Genomic DNA, 26,670 nt, shown 5'->3' with positions numbered 1-26,670 from the left:
CATCAGCAGGGTTGGCAGAGTCATGACACTGAAATTCACCGTATTTTTTACTCCGATTTCGCATCCATTTTAGTAGTTTTATTGTCATTTTGTGGTGTTATTACTATATTTCTCTTTGTTTTCAGGTTTTTACTTTAATCGGAGCCCCGATCGAGAAAATGAGTGAAAAAGAGCTAAAAACCCTAAAATTCAGCATTTTGTACTTGTGGCTCCCACTCTGGGTGGCGCCACAGACCCTGCCATGACGTTTCCTAGCTCAACTTCCCTCAACTGCCACGTTCCCCACTACTTCCACTAAGGCGCCTCAGATTGGCCTTGTGGCGGGCGCCACAAGAGGAAAAGTTTTCCCTCCCATTTTCAAGTTGAACGGCATCCTTGTCATTTCCATCATTTTACTCTCCTATAAATAGAGACTCGAAATCACTTGTTCAACCATCCAAACTTAGAACAGAGGCAAACTCATAGCAAAATTTGTCTCACTTAGGCATATATTCAGTATTTTAAAGTGGTAACCGCTTTGCATTGGGGTGTTACCACAATTGTGTAATCGAGTTTTGTGATTGAGTCTGTAATCGAGTTTGGAGCACTTTGTAAGGATCGTAATTTAATCGACAATCCGTACAATTGTTCGTAGAAAAACTTAAGGGCTATTTTAACTTTCAACTTAAGTTTTCCCGCACTTAATTTCCGTTGGGTAAGATCGAAAGCCGTCCAACGTCTTTTTAAAATTAATTGTTTTTAACTATTTCCAAAACAGCGAAAGCGCCTTGTTTAGTTCATTAGTAGTTTTTAACTTAAGAAGAAAATAGATTTTAAAGCTATTTTCGGACGCTTTTATAAGTTTAGAGTCTGGTTCGTGAGAACCTCTTTTGGTTAAGAAATCCAAGTTAAAATACTTTTCAACTTAGTCAAGATACTTTATTTCTTAAAAATAGGTTTACTACTCTAACGCAATGCGCGCCTTTTTATAAGTGGCAATAAGAGAGTTTGATTAGGGAGTACAACTCGGTTCTGAATATGCGAAAGCGACAGTTCCTGTTAAATTGGTTCTTTTCAAAGTAGGAAACATTGCCCATAAGTAGTTCTATTAGCAAGTACTTGGATTATTAATTGATTATGTGAATTACATTCGACCCTGTCTTTATTAATTGAACTTTATTCAACATTTTACTTTTCATTGCACACTCTAAAAATCCCTATTTTGGTTGCCTTTGATAAACACCATAACAATAGATAACGATAGATTGACACTTGGTCTCTGTGGATTCGACAATCTTTTATATTACTCTGACGCGTTCGTATACTTGCAAAAAGCACGCATCAAGTTTTTGGCGCCGTTGCCGAGGACCAATTTCGTCAAATTTCATTTCCCTGTTGTTATATCGTTTAGACTTAGGCTATTTCCCGCCGGTCAATGCGAAGAACTCGCAGCACCGGAAGTTTAAGCTTAATTTACCCTCTGGCAGAACCTGAACGTTACGCTCGCGCACGTTTATTCTTTCATAGAATTAGGAGAGCTATGACCGAAGATCAAAACCAAAGACCTCTTAAGGACTTCGCCCAACCATCTAACGAAGAACCTAGTTCTAGTATAGTAAACCCAACCATCCCAGCTAATAATTTCGAACTTAAACCATCCTTGTTGCAACTAGTGCAACAGAGACAATTCGCAGGTCTCGCTACTGAGAACCCAAACCAACATTTAAAAATCTTTCTTCAATTAGCAGACACTTTTAAAACTAATGGAGCTTCTCCTGAGGCAATACGTTTAAGATTATTCCCTTTTTCCCTCAGAGATAAAGCCTTATCATGGTTAGATTCCCTTCCACCCAATTCCATTACGACTTGGGATAACCTTAGAAGAGTATTCCTTGCTAGATACTTTCCCCCGAGTAAGACCGCCATTCTTCGAAACCATATAACTAAATTTACCCAGAACCAAGGAGAATCGTTGTTCGAAGCTTGGGAGAGATATAAAGAGTTGTTACGAGCATGCCCACATCATGGCTTAGAAAATTGGTTAATCATTCAAACCTTCTATAATGGACTTCATTACAACACTAAGATGACCATCGACGCTGCCGCAGGCGGTGCTCTGATGAACAAACCTTACCCTGAAGCTAGTGTCCTCATCAAAGATATGGCTTAAAACTATCAATCATGGGGAGTCGAACGAGCGACAGTTGAGAAGAAGGAAGCCCAAAGAGGAGTGCATGAACTAAGCTCTATAGACATGATGCAAGCTAAAATGGACGCATTAGCCCTTAAGGTCGAGCATATGTGCATGAACCCGAATACTGTAGCCGCAGTTTCGTCGGATTGTGAGATATGTGGAACCAAAGGACACCAATCTGCAGAATGCAGTCTATTAAACGAAACCCACTCTGAGCAAGTGAACTACACCCAAGGGAACCCATACTCGAATACCTATAACCTTGGATGGAGGAATCACCCGAACTTCTCCTATAAGAACAATAACCCTATCCAAAATAATGAGCCTCTGAGACAAACTAGTTACCAAGCCCCAAGATCAAATCAACCTATGCAACCTGTGCCACCAAAGCCGAGCCTTGAGAAAATTATGGAAAATTTTATCACCGCTCAAACCCAACAAAACAAGGAGTTCATGAACCAGAACATTCATGTTAGCGAATTGATTACCCAGTTAGGAACCAAGGTTGACCAAATAGTTACTCATACTAAGATGCTTGAAACCGAGATCTCTCAGGTAGCTTTAAACCAAGCCCCTGAGACTACACCTGGAGGACAGTTCCCTGGACAACCTCAACAAAATCCAAGAGGACAAGCTAATGCTATTACCCTAGGAAGTAGGAACGCTTATGATGAGCCACCAAACCCAAGATTGAGTGAACCCAAAACTTCTAAGGAATATACCAAACCCCCGGACGAAGTAAAGGAACCAGAGGAATCTGAAAACCAGGAAGGTCAAGAAAAAAGGAGAAAACCTAAAGATAAAACTTATGTACCACCCCCGCCATATAAACCACCTATACCATATCCGCAAAGACTCAAACAAACCCAGATCAATAACCAATATCAAAAATTTATTAAAGTTATAGAAAAACTTCACGTAGAAATCCCTTTCACAGAAGCCATCACCCAAATACCTTCTTATGCAAAGTTTCTCAAAGACATCCTTACCAACAAACGTAGACTAGACGATTCGAAGCTCTTGGAATGTAATGCCATTTCCGAGAATAAATTAGCCAAAAAAAATAAAGATTCTGGAAATTTCTCCATTCCTTGTCTTTTTGGTAGTCATGTCATCGAAAAAGATTTTCTAGACTTAGGAGCTAGTGTGAGCTTAATACCTTTAGCGGTTTGTGAGAGGTTAAACTTAGGAGAATTACAACCCACTAAGATGTCACTTCAGTTAGCTGATAGATCTGTTAAATATTTGATAGGCATTTTAGAAGATGTCCCTGTTAGGATAGGTCAGTTATTTATCCCTACTGATTTTGTTGTCATGGACATCAAAGAGGACAATGATATATCGATCCTTCTAGGTAGACCATTCTTATCAACTGCTGGAGCCATAATAGATGTCAAGCGAGGAAAGTTGACCTTTGAGGTAGGTGACGAGAAAATAGAATTTATACTTTCGAAATTTCTTATGGCACCTGTGATTGGAGACGCATGTTATGCCTTAGATATCATTGATGAATGTGTTAGGGAATTAGAACAAGAAGAAATTATAAAAACGATTAAGTTACCATCGACTCTCATAATGGAAGATGATGACTTTAAGAAACCCTACATCGATGATAACCTATACGAATGTTTATCCCTTACCCCAGATCCTATGCCATGCCCTAAGAAACCAACCTTAGAACTTAAGGAACTGCCAAAGAATCTGAGATATGAGTTCCTCGATGAAGAGATGAACCGTCCAGTTATAGTCACTGCTACCTTGAGCCAAGAGGAAACGAACCAACTTTTAGAAGTTTTACGAAGATATCCCTCAGCCTTAGGATATAATATATCTGACCTGAAAAGTATAAGCCCATCCGTATGCATGCATCGGATTTCGCTCGAAGAAGATTCAAAACCCTCCAGAGAACATCAGAGAAGAATAAACCCTATAATGAGTGATGTTGTTAAAAAGGAAGTTCTTAAGTTACTTGAGGAAGGTATAATCTATCAGATCTCGGATAGTAAGTGGGTGAGCCCTGTGCATGTAGTACCTAAAAAGGGAGGCATCATAGTCGTGCAAAGTGATAAAGGCGAACATATAGCAAAACGGTTAGAAGGAGGATGGCGGATGTGTATAGATTATAGAAAATTAAATAAAGCAACCAGGAAGGATCATTTCCCTTTACCATTTATAGACCAGATGTTGGAGCGTCTAGCCAGACACTCTTACTTGTGTTATCTAGATGGATACTCAGGATTCTTCCAAATGCCTATTCACCCCGAAGATCAAGAAAAAACTACCTTTACATGCCCTTATGGAACTTTTGCCTACAGACGAATGCCATTCGGCCTCTGTAATGCCCCAGCTACTTTCCAATGCTGCATGATGTCCATCTTTGCAAACTACCTAGATGGTATTATGGAAGTGTTTATGGATGATTTCTCGGTTTGCGGATTTGACTTCCATAATTGTCTTGCTAACCTTGAGAAAATCCTGGAGAGATGCCTGGAGGTAAGCCTCGTGCTAAACTGGGAAAAGTATCATTTCATGGTGACCGAAGGAATTGTTTTAGGACATATAGTTTCCGAAAAAGGTATAGAGGTAGATAGAGCTAAAATAGAAGTTATAGAAAACCTAAAACCATCTAAAACTATTAGAGAAGTCTGAAGCTTTCTTGGACACGCTGGATTCTACCGGCGTTTTATCAAGGACTTCTCCAAAATAACTAAACCTTTAACTGGACTTTTAATGAAAGATGCTGAATTCATTTTCAATGAAAAATGTAATGAAGCATTTAATCTTTTAAAGCAAGCATTAATATCAGCACCCATTATGAAACCACCCGATTGATCAGAGCCTTTTGAGATAATGTGCGATGCTAGTGATTATGCGGTTGGAGCCGTTCTAGGACAAAGGAAAGAAAAAAAATTACATGCCATTTATTATGCCAGTAGAACCCTAGACGCTGCCCAACTTAACTACGCAAAAACTGAAAAAGAATTACTCGTTGTAGTTTTTGCTATAGACAAATTTAGATCTTATCTAGTAGGAGCAAAAATTATAGTTTACATTGATCACGCTGCCATTCGTTACCTATTAAGTAAAAAAGATGCCAAGCCCAGGTTACTCTGATGGATTCTATTACTATAAGAGTTTGATTTAGATATAAGAGATAAAAAAGGCACTGAAAATGTAGTAGTCGATCACCTCTCTAGGCTAGAACATCTAAAACCTGAACTAGTACCCATAAATGATGATTTCGCCTATGATAGACTGATAGCTAGACTAGAAACCATTGAAGATGATAACCTAAGCCCTCATGAGCACTCCCAAAATTCCTTAGCAATAAGTAACGTACCCTGGTATGCAGACTTTGTTAATTACCTAGCTGCTGATATTGTACCCCCTGATCTTGACTACCACCGCAAGAAGAAATTCTTCCACGATGTGAGAAACTTCTATTGGGATGAACCACTCCTTTTCAAAAGGGGTAAAGATGGCATTTTTCGCCGTGGCGTTCCAGAAGAAGAGGTAAATAGTATTATCAAGCATTGTCATTCTGCACCTTATGGTGGACATGCGAGCACCTCTAAGACATACGCCAAGATTCTTCAAGCTGGCCTATTCTGGCCTACCATGTGGCGAGATGTCTATGCTTGCATTGTCAAATGTGACAGATGCCAACGCACTGGAAACATTTCAAGGCGTGATGAAATGCCTCTAAGAAACATTCAGGAAGTAGAACTCTTCGACGTATGGGGTATAGATTTCATGGGACCTTCCCACCATCCTTAGGAAACAGGTATATCTTAGTAGTTGTAGACTATGTGTCTAAGTTGATTAAAGCTATAGCTGCACCCACAAACGATACTAGGGTGGTGATCAAACTATTTAAAAACTATATATTTCCTAGATTTGGAACACCACGTTTAGTCATAAGCGATGGAGGATCACACTTCATATCGAGAATATTTGATAAACTTTTAAGAAAATATGGAGTTAGGCATAAAGTAGCAACACCATACCACCCACAGACTAGTGGCCAAGTAGAAGTATCTAATAGGGAGATAAAACAAATCCTAGAGAAAACTGTTTCTATTTCTAGGAGAGACTGGTCTCAGAAGCTTCAAGAAGCATTATGGGTCTATAGAACCGCTTTCAAAACCCCTATAGGAACAACTCCTTACCAACTAGTCTATGGAAAATCCTGTCACTTACCTTTCGAGTTAGAGCATAAGGCCTATTGGGCCATTAAAACTTTGAATTTAGACTACCTGACCGCCGGAGAAAAGCGTACCCTTGACATTCATAAACTAGAAGAACTTAGGCAATCTGCCTACGAGAATGCAAAAATATACAAAGAGAGAACAAAAGCCTATCACGACAAAAGAATAGTAAAGAAAAACTTCAATATAGGCGATCTTGTTCTCCTTTTCAACTCTAGGTTACGACTCTTCCCTAGGAAGCTACGCTCAAGATGGACTGCCCTTTCGAAGTATCCAAGATTTTGAGATCCGGAGCCGTAGAAATCAAGAACGAAACATGTAGTCCATTCATTGTAAATGGACAAAGATTGAAGCTCTACGAAGGAGGAGACATTCCAGCATACTACTCAAGCCACACTCTGATTGATCCACCGATTCCTACTACTACAGGTGTATAAATTCTAATCGTCAAGCTAATAACGTTAAACAAGCGCTGCGTGGGAGGTAACCCATGGTTTTTCATTTTACTTTTTCGCATTTATTTAATTTATTTTTATTTTTATTTTTCACGAGACTAAATATTTGAATGGTTTGTATTTTCAGGATCACTTACCTAACTTCTGCAGGATGCAGGATTTCGACGATATGCACGTAGCCTATAGAGATGATGCTCAGAGAGAGCGATACATCGCTCTTTATCAGCGCCCTATGGCACCCACACGTTATCCTAATCAGCACTGCATGGAGGCACTGGGCATTGAGCCGAGTATCCGATTTCTGAGTCACCAACTTCACTGGGACGAGTTTGCTGACGACTTAAGTAACACCTACAGGAACTTGACATTGGAGTTCCTCAGTTCATTCGATTATGACCCATACTCTGGACCAGATGGGTATGCTGTTTTCAGGCTCTTTGGAGTTGAGTACTCTTTTAGCCAGAAAGAGTTTGGTGACCTATTGGGTTTCCAGACCACTCCTGATGCTATCCCGGACACACCTATGGGATATTTTCTGGGTAAGGAAGTGGAGAAGTTTTGGAGTGATATATCAGGTGGTGGAAGCCAGGATCCATCTACGCAGCTGTCTCAGGTCATACATAACCATGCCTTTAGATACTTCCAGATGATATTGGCACATTCCTTTCTAGGAAGACCGGATGCTGAGACATTACTGAGTGAATAGGAGATCTTCCTACTATTTTGTGCATCCTAGTCGCGCCCAGTAGCATGTGGGAACTTTCTGTTATGTGGCCTCAACGGTGTCTCCAGATCGACCGAAGGAGTCATCCATGTGGGCGGGATCATTACACAGATTGTTGTCACTTTAGGTCTATCTCGCAAGCTGTTACATCTCTGGACCTACTGTGGGTACACTACGATGGACATCGACTTCTGTTTGACCAGAGAGTTGATGAGGAGAGCCTTTTTCCATCCATGTCAGTTCCGATTGCTAGTCGACAGCGAGGCTATTCATTATTTCATACTACCTGATCCTATGATGACTAGTGTGCATGATCCAGCAAACTAGAGTTATGCTCTAGAGGGCCAGGGAGAGACTATCGAGGAGTCGAGATCACCACCTATTGCTGAGTATACGCCTACACCACCTTCTCCCAGGATCATTGTATTCTCTAACAATCTATCATTGCAGACCCCAGACATCCGCACCCAGATTGCAGAATGTCGTAGAGAGATTGCAGAGCTTAGACAGGAGGTGGCTGACCTCACCTTACAGTTGGGAGTATCTGATCTCACCCACGCTACTGAAGCCGATTGTTTATACCAGGAGATCGCAGAGCTTAGGCAGGAGGTAGCCATGCTCCGTGGATCTACTCAGGAAGACGACATCCCTACTATATGATCTTATCATTTCATCTTATTTTATCTCTTTTTATGCTTATATTTCTCGCATTTACATAACTCATTTTATATCATCGCATTTGGGATATTTTATCAACTATGTCTACACATTGATATTTCTACTTTTATATATATATATATATATATATATATATATATATATATATATATATATATATATATATATATATATATATATATATATATTATATATATATATATATATATATATATATATATGTGTGTGTGTCTTGTGTTTGTTTTATTTACATTTTTTATTTTAGTTGTTTATTTATTTATTAGTCTAATATTTAAATTTTGTTTTATTTTTATTTTTACTTTTATAAAATTATGCAAGCCAACGATACTAGGAAAATTACAAGACAAACGCTACCCGGACCCCTCAAGCCAAAAGACAACGAGAAGCCCAAGCCAAAGGACCAAAATCCGGCCCAGCCGAATTTTGCCTTTGTGGCACCCGCCATAGACCCTGTGGCGCCCGCCACAACATTTGTATAAGCTCGGAGCAAACTCCCTTTCTTCACCATTTTCACACCTTACAACCTTCCAAAGCCATTTTTCCACCTTGCAAAAACATCCTTGAACCCACAAAAAGCTCACACCTTTCTCATCCTCACACCATACAAATCATTTTCCCGATTTCCATTTTCATTTTCATCCGTCGGATTTCATAAAAATCCAACCTTTTCACATTCCACTTCATCTTCTTCATCTCATTACAAGAGCTACGCAATGGAGTTTAATGGATTCATTCTTCGAGGAGGAAAACCGGGAGATAGGCAAAGGAAGATTATCGAACGATTGCAAAATCGGGAGATCCTCCCGACAAGGTATGTTGATGAAAATTGTCTCTATACTCTAGGTATCTATCATAGCATATTTCATTTACTAGACAATTTAGGTTTGCATAATTTCTTTTCAAATAAAGAACCTACCTATGAGCGATTGACAATCGAATTTTTAAGTTCTTTAATTTATATTGTCAATCCTAACACTGCTAGCACAATTGGTACTGTCAGATTTAGAATGTTTGTTGTTGAATATGAATTCAGTATCGACGAACTAGCAGGCTTGTTAGGAATCCCTCCTAGGGACGGTGCTATTTGTGAGGCCCCTTTGGATTCGGATTGGTCAGTCGAGGTGTTCTCCTTCTGACAGAGATTGTCAAACACTTCCATAAATTCTTTTGAAGGAGTTCTTGCCTCGACTATCCATAACCCGGCCATCAGAGTTTTTAGATATCTGTTGGCATGTACTATTTTTGGCCGGGAGAATCCGAATAAGGTTAATGCTAGAGAGCTTCTATTTTTGCAAGGAAGCCTCACAAATAGACGAATTAACTCGGTCCCGTTCATGCTCGCTCATATGACTTTAACTTTAAATAAAGCGAGACCGATTTCTTTCAGAGGATTGATTACGTCTATTGCTCGGGCGCTTAACCTGAACAATGAGATAGCTACCCTAGACCCCTTACCTCCCCGCACAATTAACCTAAAATTTCTGAGAGACATGAAATTGTGTTGTTTAAGGAGAGAAGGAGGCTATGTACTTATGGTTCATGGTGTAGCTATCCCATCTGTTGTTTTACCATGCACTAGACGTACTAATGTACGAGATGAAAGGAATTGGACCTACGCTTTATATGCTCCACCTGTTTTGGGTCCTCTTCCTCCTAATGATCCTGATGAGGCGGGACATGACACTGATGAAGAATATGATCGGAGAGAGAGATCTCCCGTACCTGATGTGTCCCCCCATCATCCTTCACCACCACACACCGCACCATCTTCTTCTTCTGCAGGTACCACTCCTGGCTTTTATATTACAGAAGAGATGTGGCATGACCACATGGCTAGAGAGCAAAGGCGTGACGACCTACTCTCTACCATCCAACAACAACTGGCGAATAACATGAGCTTCATGCAAGAATCGTAGCGGAGGACAGACAGGTCCTATGACACTGTTTTACAGTCCCTACAAACGATCACAAATACACAAGCCCGTCAGCAACACTACCACCGTCAGCATATTGCACTCATAGAAGCCACTCAGGGTTCCATTTTAGGTAACCTTCGAGAGGTGAGGACCGCTCAGGATTCCTTACAGGCTAGGATGGTTCAGCGAGACCGTCGTTGTACCCGATCCCGTCGTCCACCTCAGGATGGCGAGGGCACCAGTGGTCAGCAGTAGGTTGTCAGGTAACTCTTCCGTTATCTTATTTCGAAACATTGGGGACAATGTTCGATTTAAGTGTGGGAGGAGACTCTATTGTCTTTTCTTTATCGCTTTTCTTTGCTGTTTTTTGATAGTTTGTTTATTTTTATTGCCTTTTAGTTGTTTATTTTGCTTTCAGTGTAAGTGTCTTAGATAATGCATGAGTCTGACGAGTCACCAAATATAGTGTATCTTTAGTACAGTCTAATCTCCCTATACCTTTAGCCCTACCGAATTTTTTTTGCAAAAGAAAACAGTGTTATTCCGAAAGTTTTCGGGTTTTTAAGACGGGTTTGAGTAAGGATGCGGTGACTTGGGAGAACTTTGCGAAACATCAGTATTATTTTAGCACCATAAGCTTCGTAAATATATGAATCATTCCCGAAACCCCATATACCATGGCCTTAATCATCATTTCAGTATAAGTCCTCAGTAGTTTATCTCAGCAGACAGCTCCGGCCTACGCATCCTCTACGTAGGGGACCGATACAAATAAGTGAATGATCCAGCAAAATAAATAAAAGAAAGCAAAAAGGCAACTCCGGTATAGGTGACCCTCACAAAGTCATTTAAACCAAAGAATTGTAAAAATTTGCTCCAAAAAGAAAAAGAAAAACTCACCCACTGTTAGTTGGTTCAGAGGTATCTGGCACTGAACTTGGTAGGGCGGATTACGATCCGATCCCCCACAACTGCAGTTGGGTCGAATAAAAGGGTTTACACATATTTATGTGCCAGAAACCCCATGCTTAGATCATAATCACTAACAGGTCACTCTGCTATGAAGCATGTACGGATAACGGGCTTAATGTGATTGCGCCTGAATGAAAAGGACAGAAAAAGAGATGAAGAGGCAGGCCTAGGTATTGTGGGATAATATGGGTTGGTTAATATAGGAATGAAGTTTATGTCCGTATTTACGGATAAGTGTCATCATGATACCCTTAGTTCACTCAGTTAGTACCTATCACTGCATCCCAACTTGAACTTAGAAATCTTTTAACCTGAAGCACTCGTTTACACCAACTTTTCTTCTCTAAGCTTTTTAATGTTTTGCTTGAGGACAAGCAAAGGTTTAAGTGTGGGAGAGTTTGATGACACTGAAATTCACCGTATTTTCGACTCCGATTTCACATGCATTTTAGTAGTTTTATTGTCATTTTGTTGTGTTATTACTATGTTTCTCTTTGTTTTCAGGTTTTTACTTTAATTGGAGCCCCGATCGAGAAAAGGAGTGAAAAAGAGCTAAAAACCCTAAAATTCAGCATTTTGTACTTGTGGCTCCCACTGTGGCTGGTGCCACAGGCCCTGCCATGACGTGTCCTAGCTCAACTTCCCTCAACTGCCACGTTCCCCACTACTTCCACTAAGGCACCTCAGATTGGCCTTGTGGCGGGCGACATGGCCTTGTGGCGGGTGCAGTGGCCTTGTGGCGGGCGCCACAAGAGGAAACGTTTTGCCTCCCATTTTCAAGTTGAAGGGCATCCTTGTCATTTCCATCATTTTACTCTCCTATAAATAGAGACTCGAAATCACTTGTTCAACCATCCAAACTTAGAACAGAGGCAAACTCATAGCAAAATTTGTCTCACTTAGGCATATATTCAGTATTTTAAAGTGGTAATTGCTTCGCATTGGGGTGTTACCACAATTGTGTAATCGAGTTTTGTGATTGAGTCTGTAATCGAGTTTGGAGCACTTTGGATGGAAGTTAATCCTGCCGCCATATTCATTTTCGCTTTGCATTTTATTTAACCCTCCGATTGGAGCAGGTTTTTATTACTTTGCCTTTATCTATTTTATTTTCCCGCACTCACACTTTACTTTATTTATTTCTCGCACTGTCTTTACTTTATTTATTTCTCGCACTGTCTTTACTTTATTTATTTCCCGCACTCGCTTTACTTTATTTATTTCTCGCACCCGCACTTTACTTTATTTATTTCTCGCACTCGCACTACTTTTATTTATTTCTCGCACTCGCACTACTTTTATTTATTTCTCGCACTCGCACTACTTTTATTTATTTCTCGCACTCGCACTACTTTTATTTACTTTTCGCACTCGCACGACTTTTATTTAAATTAATGCACCTTTACTTTACCATGTCTAACTAAATCTATAAGGTTAGAATGTAAGGATCGTAATTGAACCGATAATCCGTACAATTGTTCGTAGAAACACTTAAGGGCTATTTTAACTTTCAACTTAAGTTTTCCCGCACTTAATTTCCGTTGGGTAAGATCGAAAGCCGTCCAACGTCTTTTTAAACTTAATTGTTTTTAACTATTTCAAAAACAGCGAAAGCGCTTTGTTTAGTTCATTAGGAGTTTTTAACTTAAGAAGAAAAGAGATTTTAAAACTATTTTCGGACGCGTTTATAAGTTTAGAGTCTGGTTCGTGAGAACCTCTTTTGGTTAAGAAATCCAGGTTAAAATACTTTTCAACTTAGCCAAGATACTTTATTTCTTAAAAATAGGTTTACTACTCTAATGCAATGCGCGCCTTTTTATAAGTGACAATAAGAGGGTTTGATTAGAGAGTACAACTCGGTTCTGAATACGCGAAAGCGACAACTCCTATTAAATTGGTTCTTTTCAAAGTAGGAAACACTGCCCATAAGTAGTTCTATTAGCAAGTACTTGGATTATTAATTGATTATGTGAATTACATTCGACCTTGTCTTTATTAATTGAACTTTATTCAACACTTTACTTTTCATTGCACACTCTAAAAACGCCTATTTTAGTTGCCTTTGATAAACACCATAACAATAGATAACGATAGATTGACACTTGGTCTCTATGGATTCGACAATCTTTTATATTACTCTGACGCGTTCATATACTTGCGAAAAGCACGCATCACATAGGCAGGAGCCCTCTAAGTCTGGAGGAGTTACAAGATGGCCTCCATGTTGCCTTGGAATAAGTCCATTTTGCCCTGGACTTGGGTGAGCGTTTGACAGACAACAACGTTGTCAGCTTCAAAGTCAGCCATGATCTTGGATTTTTTTGCGCGAGTGAAATAGTGATGACGAGTCGTCGTTTTTGCTGTGGAAAGATGGCAAGAGTGAGCATTTTGTTTTCTGGAGGCTTATGACAGATAAATGCGTGAATGCATGCATGTATGCAAAAAAAATTAATATGTGCATATTTATTTATGTTATATTCATTTTTGTAAAGGAATAAACTTCCAATCCTTGAGTTTGTTTATCAACATGAGCAAATACAAAGCATAAAGAGAGACAGTTTATGAAACCAATAACCAAGAAACTCTTCTATTCATATATCGAGAAAACGGAATACAAGTACATATCAATAAGCTTCCCATTAGGATACAAGAGTCTCAACATCGATCCTATCAGACATCAACCTAGTGAATTACAAAGCAAGCCTAATGGGCAATATTCAGAAACATTTTGACAATAACTCCTCGTAATAAATCTGAGAATTCGGGGACAGGCATGCGCTCCATTCTCCCAACATCGTGCTTCCTTCAGGTGGTAGGTCGTGATCAGGTTCGCCTGAAATGCTTCTCACAACTGTTTCCTCCTAGTTGGGGAGATTTTCGAGATGTCCATGGTTCTTCTTCAGGCTATCATTCACTTGTAGGTTGGCGTCTTCCGAGTTCTTGCGTGATTTCTCTTTTAGTTCGCGGATCTCCTCAAGTCTCTAGTTTAGCTCATACTGATTATGGCGAAGAGTGACCTCTAATTGTTTGATGCGACTTTGCTCATCCTTCAACCCTTTCTTGCAAGCTTCTAGCAGGCCTCAGAGCTTCTTGGTCTGTTCTCTGTAATTAAGCTCCACTTTACAAGCCTGGTATTGAGTCTCGGCTAACTGTTTTTTCTTTACTGTCAAACTGGCATAAGTCCCCTTGAGTGTGTCACCCACCTTGATTCTTTTGAATACCTCGGTTTGCACCTCGTCATCTGCTTGACGCACCCTGTCTCTTTTCTGATTCAAGTTGAACTTCAAAGTTTCTTTCTCCAAGGAGATGTTACCAAGCCTAGATTTGAGATCGGCGTTCTCTTTCTCTAGGGCCTTGATAACACTTTTCAACTCATCAACCTCAGAAGTTTGATGGATTACTGGTTCAGGAGGCTTGATGCTCATGGATGGTTTAGACGGAAATGGCAGAAAAATATCACTAACCCTGTCTTTTACCCATTTGGTGTAAGCTTCCTTGGCAATGCAATTCTTCTTACCCATTTCAACTCTCCCTTGAGGACAAATTGTTCCCAAGCCTTGATGATCTTCTTGACTAATTATGGATCTTCAACCCCTTCATACAAGACGAAACCTTCTACACTCTTGAGATCAGGCTTATCTACCATGGGGTATCCCAACTGTCGTAATGCCAACCTCGGATTGTAATTGATTCCCCCTTTCGTACCAAGAAGAGGTACATTAGGAAAATTACCATAGTTGAGGATGAGCTTGATGCTGTCGTGGATTCGAGAATACCAGGAGATGTCTTCGATGTTCAAGGACATGATCCGCTGGGACCATTTCAAGTTGTCTTTGTTTTCAACGAAAGGGCCTTGGCTGGGTAGATGCGAAATAAACCATCTATACAGCAAAGGAGTACATCAGATGATGGTTCCTTTCTTCTTTTGGGTCCTCACATGGATAGAGTAGTAAGTATCAGCAAGAAGAGTGGGAATAGGATTCTGAGTTAGAAAAATATGAATAACGGCCAGATCCACGAATTCTTCCATGTTCGGAAACAGTACGATCCCATAGATTAGTAGAGCTAAATTGGCGTTAAAGGTCGTACAACTCCAAGCTTCGGTGAAGGAAATAGCTTTATCTTCTAGAAACTTTGAGGTGAAGCCATGAATTCCACCCTTAGGTTTCAGGTTCAACTCCACTTCCTCCTTCCCTATGTGGAGAGCTTCAGCAAGGAATTGATATTTGGGGAGTTACTTAGTGCGAACATAAGGCACTTGGTTCTTTATCCTAATACCCAGAATGTGTGAATACTCTTCCAATGTGGGTGTCAACTGGTAATCTTGGAATGTAAAGCATCTCAGCGGAGAATCATAGAATTACACCAGAGTGTGCACAACAGCGGTATTGACTTCGGTGTTCACGATTCCCAAAAGGTTGCCATAAAACGTCTTGAAGTCATCTTTGATTCCAAGATCTAAAGTGCCCCTAGTCCTCTTAAGACAGTCAGTTGAGGTTCCACGAACTTGTAATTGTGAATGTTTTTCCTCTCGGGATTCATGTTTTGCCCCGAATGCTTAGTCAACAAATTGGACTCTTGGATTCCTGGAAAATAAATGCATATGCAAAAATTTTGTCATGATGAATGATAATGTAGTGATGGAATGATATAAGTCACGCAGATTCAAAGCTCTGATATGCTCTAAATAATTTGTATATGCCATTTGTTGCAGGTTCAAAAGTTTGACGCGACATGAGTATCGGGGTAGGTAGAGTCTATGGCTTCCTAATATAAAAACCCATATCCCCCTCACAGGTCTGGACAATGATCCAAGATGGTTCCTAGAAGGTCTCCCAAAGTCATCGACTTGAAATGGAAATAGCCTGCCGTAGTGAATACTCACAGGATAAAAGTACTTCCAAGTGATTCTAGTCCGGGTGTGGTTCTAGTGACAACCCAACGTGTGAAACGCTGGCGTACACGACTATCCACAAATCTATCCTATGTGTATACTAAGCTCGGTTATAGAGCTTTCCTCTCATGTAGTCTATCCCAACCCAACAACAGCGTAATAGATAATATCTATAACAATATCTAGAATAATAAAGTAAATATGATAAATAGAGTGAGTAAATCCATAAAGGTAAGCACCTAAAACTAGCGAGAGAACAACCTAAACTAGGCTCGACTCCTTTTAGCGACTAGGAAATGCTCCAAGAAGCAAATTCCCTAGCAGTGTCTCCAGTTGAAGCTAGCGGAAATATACTCGAACACATCGCACGCTCGAACATACAACATAGTCGCCATTAAACTTTATTTATCCCCAAAGGGAAGGGAAAACATTGATAAAACCCGGGGGAAAGAGATATGATGGGTAAGGAAGTCGGTTATGCAAGGGGAAGGTATTAGCACCCCAAACATCCATGGTACTTCTTGGGAACCGTTTTGATTGGTCTCGCTCGAATAGGTGTTATATCTAAGATTACTCGTAAAATAATGGGAAAAGGAATAGAAATAGATAAAGTGCCCGGTAAGGATTGGGGCCCTCATGCCTATGTATCCTCATAGTGCAATGAGGAATTTAGAGCTTCGTAGTTCAAGGAACTAGAGGTGGGAGGTGAAAAGAATTGTGATCAGGGTGTGGTCTGAACCAAAGAATTGAGTTTTGAACTCCAACAAGGGTGAAAAGATGAACCCAAGAGTAAGGTGGTTGTTACCAGTATGCGGGCTAGTAGAACCGCCGCTATAGGGTAAAGCCAAAAAGACGAAGAAATAGGTGTTTGGGCATAATCCTAAACATCTCTTGGTTCACAAGGTGATGCAAGAAGGAGCACAAAGGGGTAATATAATTGGCTCAAAGATAACTGATGTATCATATGGAATGACGGAAAGTAGCATACGAATGTATCACGAAGATGAACGAAATGAAGTGATCGAAGTCACAGAAATTGAATATCTGGTGATAAGTGACTGAGGAAGTATTATTTTAAATCGAAAGGTGAAAATGTATTGGAATCCATCAGAGAAATGAGATTCATACCATAGAGGGAAACAACTTTAGCCGATGCATGGACTAGCAGGCCGCCACTATAGGGTGTTTAGCGAAAAAAGGAAGGAATTAAATGTTTGAGGTTGTAGCCCAAACAACTCTAGGTAGAAATGCGGACTACATTAGGTGTCCTAAAAGGATGTATATGGGATTCCAAAGAAAGTGTATTTCAATGTCAAAGAAATAATATGTCACTGGGTGAACGATTTATGATCGAAAGTAGGTAATTAATAGTGAAAGATATGAATGATGCCCTAAGCCGGAAGAAGGAATAATTAGAAGTATGCTCCCCAAGGATTCGCGTCCTCGTGCCTACATATTCTCATTATGCAATGAGAAAGTCAAAACAATTGTAATTCGGAACCATAAGAGGAGAGACATTTGTCTAAGCAACGGGGGCTCAAAAGACAAACACCACTTCAAGAAATGATTGCAGTACTATAGTACGAAGGATAATATCACTTGTTGGGGAAACAAATGGTTCGAGATCGAATAAGGATAGTATCTTGGATCCAAGAAGGAGATAGACTCTGAATCGAAGAGCAAGGTAAGAATTTACCAATACGTGGACTAGCAGGCCACCACTATAGGGTAAAGCCAAAAAGAAAGACTGAATTAAGTGTTTGAGGTTGTAACCCAAACAACTCTTGATTGAAGAGATGGATTATCGTTAAGACATCCCAAAAGGATAGACAAAGAGTCCAAGGAGAGGTATGATTGATCTCAAAAAGATGATATGATTGAATGAATGGAGAATTATTGATTGATAAATAGGGTAGATTGATAAATAAGATAGCTCGCGAAGTATCTGGATTATACTGCCTATGTATCCTTATAGTGCAATAAGGAAATCAGGGCAATCGTTGTTCTGCCCACTAGGGCTGAAAATAAGATGATTAAGGAGGCAAGAAGAGATGATAGAATAATTTAATTGAGATGGATATAAATGGAGAATGAAAAGACTTGATAGTTACTTGATAAGAATCACACTAAAGTCTATGAGTAAAGGTGGATACGATAAGCAACGAGCCAAACGTATCGCACCCAAAGATATCCAGAATGAGTGTAGGAAAGCTCCAGTCTCATTCCTTATTTACCACTTAAGGCTCATGGCATGTAATTATCGTCTTAACTTCCAAGTGGAGAGAGAAGAATCTTTGTAGTTGTTTCTTGTGTTGATGAAGACCTTAACAATCGTTCGATTTGAATTGCACTAAAGTCTATAAATAGAGGTGAATACGATGAGCGTTGGGTCATACATCCCATACCCAAAGATACTCAGAATGGGGGTAGGAATACTCCATTTCCACTCCTTCTCTACTGCTTAAGGCTCGTGTCGTACAACTCGATTCATAATTGATAAGTTGTTGACGTAGTCCTTGCTTTGTCATACTGTTTTGTGAAGAGAGAGACTTGTCACTCGTATGATTAGAATTGTGCTAAAGTCTATTAGTAGAGGTGAATACAATGAGTGTTGGGTCATACATTCCATATCCAACGATACTCAGAATGGGGGTAGGAATACTCCGGTCTCACTCCTTCTCTATCACTTAAGGCTCGCGTCATACAATCCCAATTTTGATTTAATAAACTCTTGTAGTTTCCACCTTTTATTACTTGTATAATCCGCTGCTTGGTATGACTGAGGATGCCTTGATTGAAGATCTTGACTTGAGGCTTCGAGCACCACAACTTAGAAGAAAAGTCATATTAAGTGACCAAGGGTCTTTTGGTCACTCAAATTAGACTGTGGGATTATACAAGTTCAAAGGATTTAATTGATTAAAATTTCTTTTGATCAATTAAATCATGGGTTTATTTTGGTTTAGGGAACTAGGTTAATCCTAATCTAGAAGTTAGTAATTGTTAGACACTATCCTAAAGGATCATGCATTGGTTGATTAAAGTTGATTAAAAGACCTATGTTAAAATCCTAGGGGAGCATGTGCATGTTAATCAATGTCTTGATAAAAAATTCTAGGTACAAGCCCTAAGGGAGCATACAATTGTTAGGAACTGATTAAATCCTAATGTCAAGTTCTAGTCCTAAGGGATCATGTTATAAAATGCCCAAAATTACCCCTAAAGGGAAAAATGGTCATTTACAAAATATGTCCAAATATTAGCACAAATCAAATTCTAGTCAATGTCTAACCATGTCCTAAAATTGATTAAATACTAAAGCTTGCTCTTAATCCATTTGTATAGAAATTACTTAATTTCTAAAACCCCTAATTATTCCTAACTAATTCTAATTATCAACTTAGGGTTTTAAAAAGCAAGATTCTAAAACCTAATTACAATATTAATCTAATTAACCTAAGCTAGCTAATTAAGCTGATTAATAAGGTTGAAAATCAATTAAAAAATGAAACAATATTAATGCATGGGTTAGGAGGGGTGTAACACATGAAAAGGGGTTAAACATCTGAATTTGATATGTGGGCTTCAGCCAAGCCCAATGCTGAAACATTATTGGCCACAGGGGGTGTACCCATGAAACAGGGTGATGAGCAACAACCGAGTCTGGGCTTTAGATTAAGCCTAATAGATCATTGTCCATTGTCTAGTGGGGGTGTATGAGGGAGATTCGAGTGTGAATCAAAGTTCATTGTGCTTAGAAGAAGCCAATCCCACTAAAAGCAACTAAGACCAACGTGAACTTGGACAAGTCAACAAGAGTTTGAAAAATAACCTTCTGCACACTAACTACCTCCCTCACTCGCAGCCTACTTTGACAACTGGCCACCGTGGGACACCGTTTCGACGGTTGCCTCCGGCAACAGTGGTACGCCTGAACTAAGGTAGAGGCCACCATCTAGCGCGCAACACTGCGTTAATTATGGATTTAGGAGTGGAATGGTGAGATTCCCTCTGGATAAGCTTAATCGAAGGCTTCTACTTGAAGAACCCTAGGTCGTTTTAAAGCCAATTAAATGGAGACTATGAAGAGTCAGCATCTACAACCTTAGGGCTTGGATTCATCTTCCTAGACTCCACAATCTGGTAACCAGGAAATGCGAAAATGCGATGGTTAGAGAATTACTCACCGGAGAAGGAGGCCGGAAATACGTCAGGTGAGTTTCTGATTCCTTTTCTTTACTTTCTTTGACGCAAATCGTTCTCTTCTCTTCCTTCTTTCTTCTTCTTCTGGAGATTGAGAGTGAACGAACAGTGAGGGATATCGTCTTTGTGGGTTTAGCTCAAGCAATTTGAAGCTTTAATGTGAAGCTTCAACGGCTTATGGGAGAAAAGAGCTTTGAGTGAGTGGTGAGTGAGAGATAGAGTGTTTGCGATGAATTTAGAGTGATGGTGCCAAGGGCTTTGCGATGATGGATGTGATATGAATTTATAAATACTAGGTTTGGATTGATGCAGGTTAGGAGTTAGTTATCGCTCAGGTTTGGAGTTTGTTAGATTGAACTCAGTGAGTATTTTGTTAACTCACTGAGTTAGGAGTTAGTTAGTGCAAGTCAAGTTGGTTGGTTAGTTGTTTCTCAATGTTAGTGAATCTAGTTCTAACTTCTAATTTTACTGGTTATTATAGGTTGCATTTTTTTATATCACTTAATGAAAAAACACCACCCCCAACATGACCTGCAAGTGTAGGTGATAATCTCAGTGATTGTATTTGGTTAAGTGCAAACTTGTCAATGTGCAAAGTGGTGAGTCAACAACTAGGTTGTCAAATTGGGAAATTATGTTATCCTTTGGTTAGTTGCTTAGGGAGGTTAAAGTATTAGTTAGATGGGATGAGTCAGCTCTAATGTGATGGGAATTTGGAAAAGCTCTTTTGCTTGCAGCTAAGCCAACAATGGAGTTGTTCTTCTCTCTGTTAGGCATGTTGTTCAGTGGAGATGTTAAGATGAATGGTGAGTTGAGAACTTGTTTATATGCACTTCCATGTTAATGTGAATTTACCTCCTGTCATTTTTTATGGATGCAATTCAATGCCCTGCTATTTGTTATGCCAAGATATATATGCATTAGACATGTTACCATTTGTTTTGCTTGCTACTACATGATGCTGCTAACCTTGTTGTGCATTGTTGATGCAGAATGGTGTTAGGGATATGCAGGTTTAGGATTGAGTAGGCTTGCCATGGTGATGCTTGTTCTGAGTGAAGCCAATGATGTTGTATAACCGTTGATGTTGCTGCAATTCTGAAGGTCCTGGCATTTTTAGGTTTAGCTAGCAGTTAAGCAACAATTGGCTTATTGGAATAAATGCCTTTGCCATGGTGCATTTCTTGAACATAATTTTAAATAATATGAATGTGATCCCATGTACATGAGTTGTTGCTATAGTCTTCAACCAAACCTACATGTCCCTGAAGTATGCACTGCTCATTGATGTTTTGATTTGGTTTTACAACATGGCAACATAACATATTCTCATGGCCTGAACTGGTTGCATTGCTGACTTGGTGTTGTAGCAGGATTGGACCATAACATGCCCTTGTAAGATGATTTTTCATGGTGGCAAGGTACCCTAAACCATCCTTTAGTTTCATGGTGATTTTTCCATTTATCCTGTTATGTATCACTTCCAACTTTGGTTGTTATCAGTAAGTTAAAGCTAGCTGAGAAATACATTGTAGTAATTGTATTTGTCAGGAGCTTTGTGACATCATGAGTCTCATGTTTACTGCAGGCTACCAGGCTCCCTCTTGGTATGTAGCTATGGTATTGGGAGAAATCTCGCTTTGCATGTAGGACTAGGTGTGCATAGACCAGATCAAGAATGTAGTATTGTCATGATGATGAGTCTGCAAGCAGTAGTTGCAAATTGGCTAAGGTATATTGTTTTGGCTTTGCAACATGGAGTGTTTGTGGTCTTTCACAAAATGCAGGATGCTGTGTTAAGTTGGTATGTTGTGGCTTTTGGTTGTGCACACTTTTGGAGCTTGGATCTACTGCCATCATGGTGTGATGATGGATAATATGCTTCATGTCCCTTGGTTGCTGCTTCATGTTAGGCTTAATACAATAGGTTCTACTGCATGTTCATGATAGGATTGACTTGGTCTATTTGGCTAGTGTTTTATGTGTTTCAAAATGCATTGCCTTGAAACATGGTGGTTGAACAAGGGTTTGCAACATGATGGTCAAGCTTGGAATTTGAAGCATTATGCACACATGACAAGGATTCAAGGATCAAGGATTAACATTTGACCTTGGCATTAGAAATAGAAATTGGACTTAGAGTTTTAGGATGAAAAGGGATTGAGTTGACTTTGGTCAAAGTTGGCCAAAAAGTCAACTGTTGACCAAAGTCAACATTTGGTCAACATGTAAATTTTTTGCATTTTTGTATGTAGTGAAACATTTCATTATGGAACTTGATGTATATGAATGAGATTGACACTTTTTTATGCTTGTAATGATTTTGTACGAACATGATTTGAAATTGATTAAAATGAACTATGAACATGACTTTGGATGAACATGAATGACTTGAATAACCATGAGTCAATTTGACTTGAATGGACAATGGTAAACATGAGCCCAAGATCCTTAGGCCAAACACCAAGAATTGAATGTCGTGAAGTGGAATTGGATGAACTTAACCCGATGAAACCAAGCAAATCAAAGGCTAGACCCTTGAAAGGTACAAATGAAATGCCATGGGATATAAGCAAAGGATGGAAATCAATAGGACCAAAGACTTGGGTTAGGACCAATGGCCTTAAGCACAGATGAATGGAACCAAACCAAAATCAACATGAATGAACCAAATACAAGAGGTTAGGAGGGGAAATGACCAAGCAATAGTGTCAAACATATAATGGGTGATGAATTTGGTGGAATTAGGGTTTTGAAGACTGCCTAGATGAAAAGTCAAGTCACAAGCCATCCTTAGATCCAATCTTCCTTGGTTATGATTATCTAAAGTAGATCAAGATGCCTCACAAACCAATCCAAAGCTTCATGACCATATCCTCAAGCATTAGGGTTAGCATGCCTTGAGGACTACTTGAAGATTCCCCATACCTTCATCATCAAGAGATTAGGGTTTTGAAGATCCCTATGCTTTGATGTAGATTCAAGCCCTACCATACAAGCCATGCATTTGGAATCTATAATGATCCCTTAATGGAATGAATGATGCATATGCATGAATTATCAATGTGTGCAACTGATCCCCAAGTTGTATGGAGGTGGGAAAGAAATGGAGGGAAAATTTTAGGGTACTACACACGTGTATTGAGTTTGCAATATTTTGGATCTAATAATAATAAAAGTGCATAAAATGAAAAAACAATATTTACCTAAAAGTGTTTAATTAAAAAACAAGTATTTAAAATTAACAAATAAAAATGCAATTTATTTTGATTTTTTTATGAAAAATAAAATAAAAGGTAGGAAGAGAAAAATATGCTAAAAAATGGGAAAATTGGGATTTGAACCTGGGACCTTATTCTTATATATCCTTGATTTCCTATTTATTCAAAATAGAATATTATTGAAACTCATATAATAGTAAAATATCCAGATAAAATTGGGGTGTGACACATACCATACAAAGATTTTTTAAGTTTATAAATAAATTCAAGATATTTGTGATTTTCAAACCCAGGGGGTTGAAGAACATACAGTTCCTCTGTTATATATTCATTCAAGAATGCACTTTTAACGTCCATTTGATATAGAATAATATTATGATTAACTACAAAGGATATTAAAAGACGAATAGATTCTAATCTGACCATTGGTGCAAAGGTTTCAATATAGTCAATTCCTTCTTGTTGAGTATAACCTTGTGCAACCAATATGTATTTGTTTCTTACCACTTCTCGTTACTTATTTAGCTTGTTTATGAAAACCCACTTGGTTCCAATGACGTGTTTCCCTTTGGATCTTGGCACTAGATCCCACAGATCATTTCTTGTGAATTGATTCAATTTTTATTGCATAACTAATATCCATTCTGAGTCTATCATAGCTTCATCAATGGATGTTGGTTCTGAGATATACACCAGACCCGTAAATTTTTCTTCATCTTGTGTGAATGATGATTTGGTTCTGATAGGTTATGTCTTGTCACCCACAATCAGATCTTCAGAATGAGATAGTCTTTGCTTGTACTTCTTTAGAGGTGTTAGTGTATTAGCAAGTCCTGGTTCTGACTGATCGGTTTCATGTTGAGCACTTCCATATTATTTGATCTTCGAGTCCTTGCCTTCAGAGTTTGAGTAGATTATTTCCAAATCTGTAAACTTTTCAAACTTTTAAGAGTCAAGCTTATCATCAAACTTAACATGTGTTGATTCTTCAACAATTTTGAATTAAGTGTTATACACTATGTATCCTTTTGAGCGTTCAGAATATCCTAACATGATACACTTTTGAGCATTGGAATAAAACTTGTTCAAATTATCTTTAGATTTAAGCATAAAACAAGTACATCCAAATGGATAGAAATCTGAAATGTTGGGTTTTTTGTTCTTCTATAGTTCATATGGAGTCTTCTCCAGAATTGGTCTTATCGAGATCCTATTATGAATATAACATCCATTATTTACTACTTCTGCCCAGAAGTGCTTAGCAATATTTCTCATTGATCATGGTTATCGCCATCTCTTGTAGAATGCAATTTTTCTGTTCAGCAACTTCATTCTATTGAGGAATTATGGGACAGGAGAAATCATGAGAAATGTTATTTTTTCAAAATATTTATTTTCAAATTCACCTCCATGATATCTTCTGACTTTAACAATCTTTAAACTTTCTTCATTTTGCATTTGTGTACAGAAGGTAATAAACACATAATGTCACTCATCCTTGTGTTTAAAGAACTTTACTCAAGTCTATCTGTTGAAGTCACCTATGATGACTAACCCATACTTCTTGCCATTGATAGAGGCAGTTTTAATTGGCCCAAATAAATCAATGTGCAAGAGTTCTAGAGGCCTAGAGGTAGAAACAACATTCCTTGCTTTGAAAGATTTTTTTGAAAACTTGCCTTTCTGGTATACCTCACAAAGAGCATCTGAAGCAAACTTCAGATTTGGAAGGCATCTGACTAAATTAAGCTTGTTTAGCTTAGAGATTCTTCCCATGCTAACATGGCCCTAATCGTCTATTCCAAGTCAATTGTTCTTCTCTCCCTGACATGATGAATTTTACATTTTTTTTCTAAATCTGAAAGTCTGATTCTATAAATGTTATTTTTCCTCTTGTCACTAAAAAGTACAAAGTCATCCTTTTGACTCACAGCTTTGTAGGACTTTTGATTGAAGATAATGTAATAACTATTGTCACTTAATTGACTTATGTACATGAGATTATGCATTAGACCATCAACTAATAAGACATTGGTAATAGAGAGAATGGAACCATTACCTATTGTTCCAAAGCCAATGATCTTACCCTTTTATTTTCCTACAAAGCCTATAGAACCTCTAGACTTAAGTTCCAGCACTTGAAACATATGCCTTATTTGCATTATGTATCAAGAGCACCTAGATTCAAAGTACCATGATTGGTCTCTTAACTTTGTTGCTAAGGATATATGTAACATATATTTATTTTTTAGGTACCCACATCTTCTTGGGTCTTTTATGGTTAGTTTTCCCAGAGGTTTTATCAACCTAAGGTTTATGTGCAAAATAGGTGACATGTGTGTGACTATAAGTAAAATGAGAGTATAAAGCTTTCTACCTTATCACATTCTCTTTGGGTTTAGGCTTGAACATAGAATTCTTTGGCTTAACATAACCAATGCCTATTTTCCAGTTTCCACTTACTTTATAGATCATCATAGCCATCTTTCTTCTATCTATGTTATTTGCTAGAAATTTTTGAAAAGATGCTTCATATCTCTTGGAAGCACATTCAGGGTCCATATGAGCTTCTGAAAGAATTTCCTACTCAAGTTTTTCACTATTGCTTCTGAGAGTAGAGTTTTCTTTTTCTAAACTATCAATTATTTCTTTTAAAATAGAATTTTCTTTTATCATATTTCTTGTATCTTTTCTGGAGTTTCTAACTATTTTCAAGAATTTAAATTAAAGTTAATTCAAGTTCAAAGCGGGTTAGATGAGAAAATACCTCTTCAGAGTGTGAATTTGATTCTGATTCTGATTCAGAGGTTTCAGTGCTAGCCATTAGTACCATGTTAACTTGATTTTCTTCAGAGTCATCCTCAAAAGAGCCAGAGTCATCCCATGTTGTTGTTAGTCGTTTCTTCTTTTCTTTGAAGAATTCCTTCTTGGGATTCTCTTTGTTGAGTTTGGGTCACTCATTTTTGTAGTCCCTTAAGGAATTCTCAAGGATTCTGACTAAACTTAGTCCCTTAAGGAATTGCAACTCTAAGACTACCCATCAATGACTTCTCGAGGCTTCTGACTAAAACCTAACCCCTCAAGGAATTTAACAACTGTTAAAAACATGGTTTGTGTTTATAATGTTGCTTCTAAACAAGAAGATACATAAAGTGATAAACATACTTTAAACTTAAGAATATATAAAATACAATGCTAAGTGTTT

General features: G+C 38.6%; 1 non-coding gene across 1 annotated transcript; it reads right to left on the bottom strand.

Moving 5' to 3' along the window:
* Positions 1–1,903: 1,903 nt before the first annotated feature.
* Positions 1,904–2,010, bottom strand: LOC127099555 (small nucleolar RNA R71). Its single transcript, XR_007794046.1, has one exon. It is a non-coding gene; the product is annotated as a small nucleolar RNA R71 (small nucleolar RNA).
* Positions 2,011–26,670: the final 24,660 nt, after the last annotated feature.

The sequence above is a fragment of the Lathyrus oleraceus genome, chromosome 6 (genome assembly GCF_024323335.1).
Source record: "Lathyrus oleraceus cultivar Zhongwan6 chromosome 6, CAAS_Psat_ZW6_1.0, whole genome shotgun sequence".
Lineage (NCBI taxonomy): Eukaryota > Viridiplantae > Streptophyta > Magnoliopsida > Fabales > Fabaceae > Lathyrus > Lathyrus oleraceus.
The sequence above is the reverse complement of the archived record's forward strand: the minus strand, read 5'-3'. Positions and strand labels throughout refer to the sequence as shown.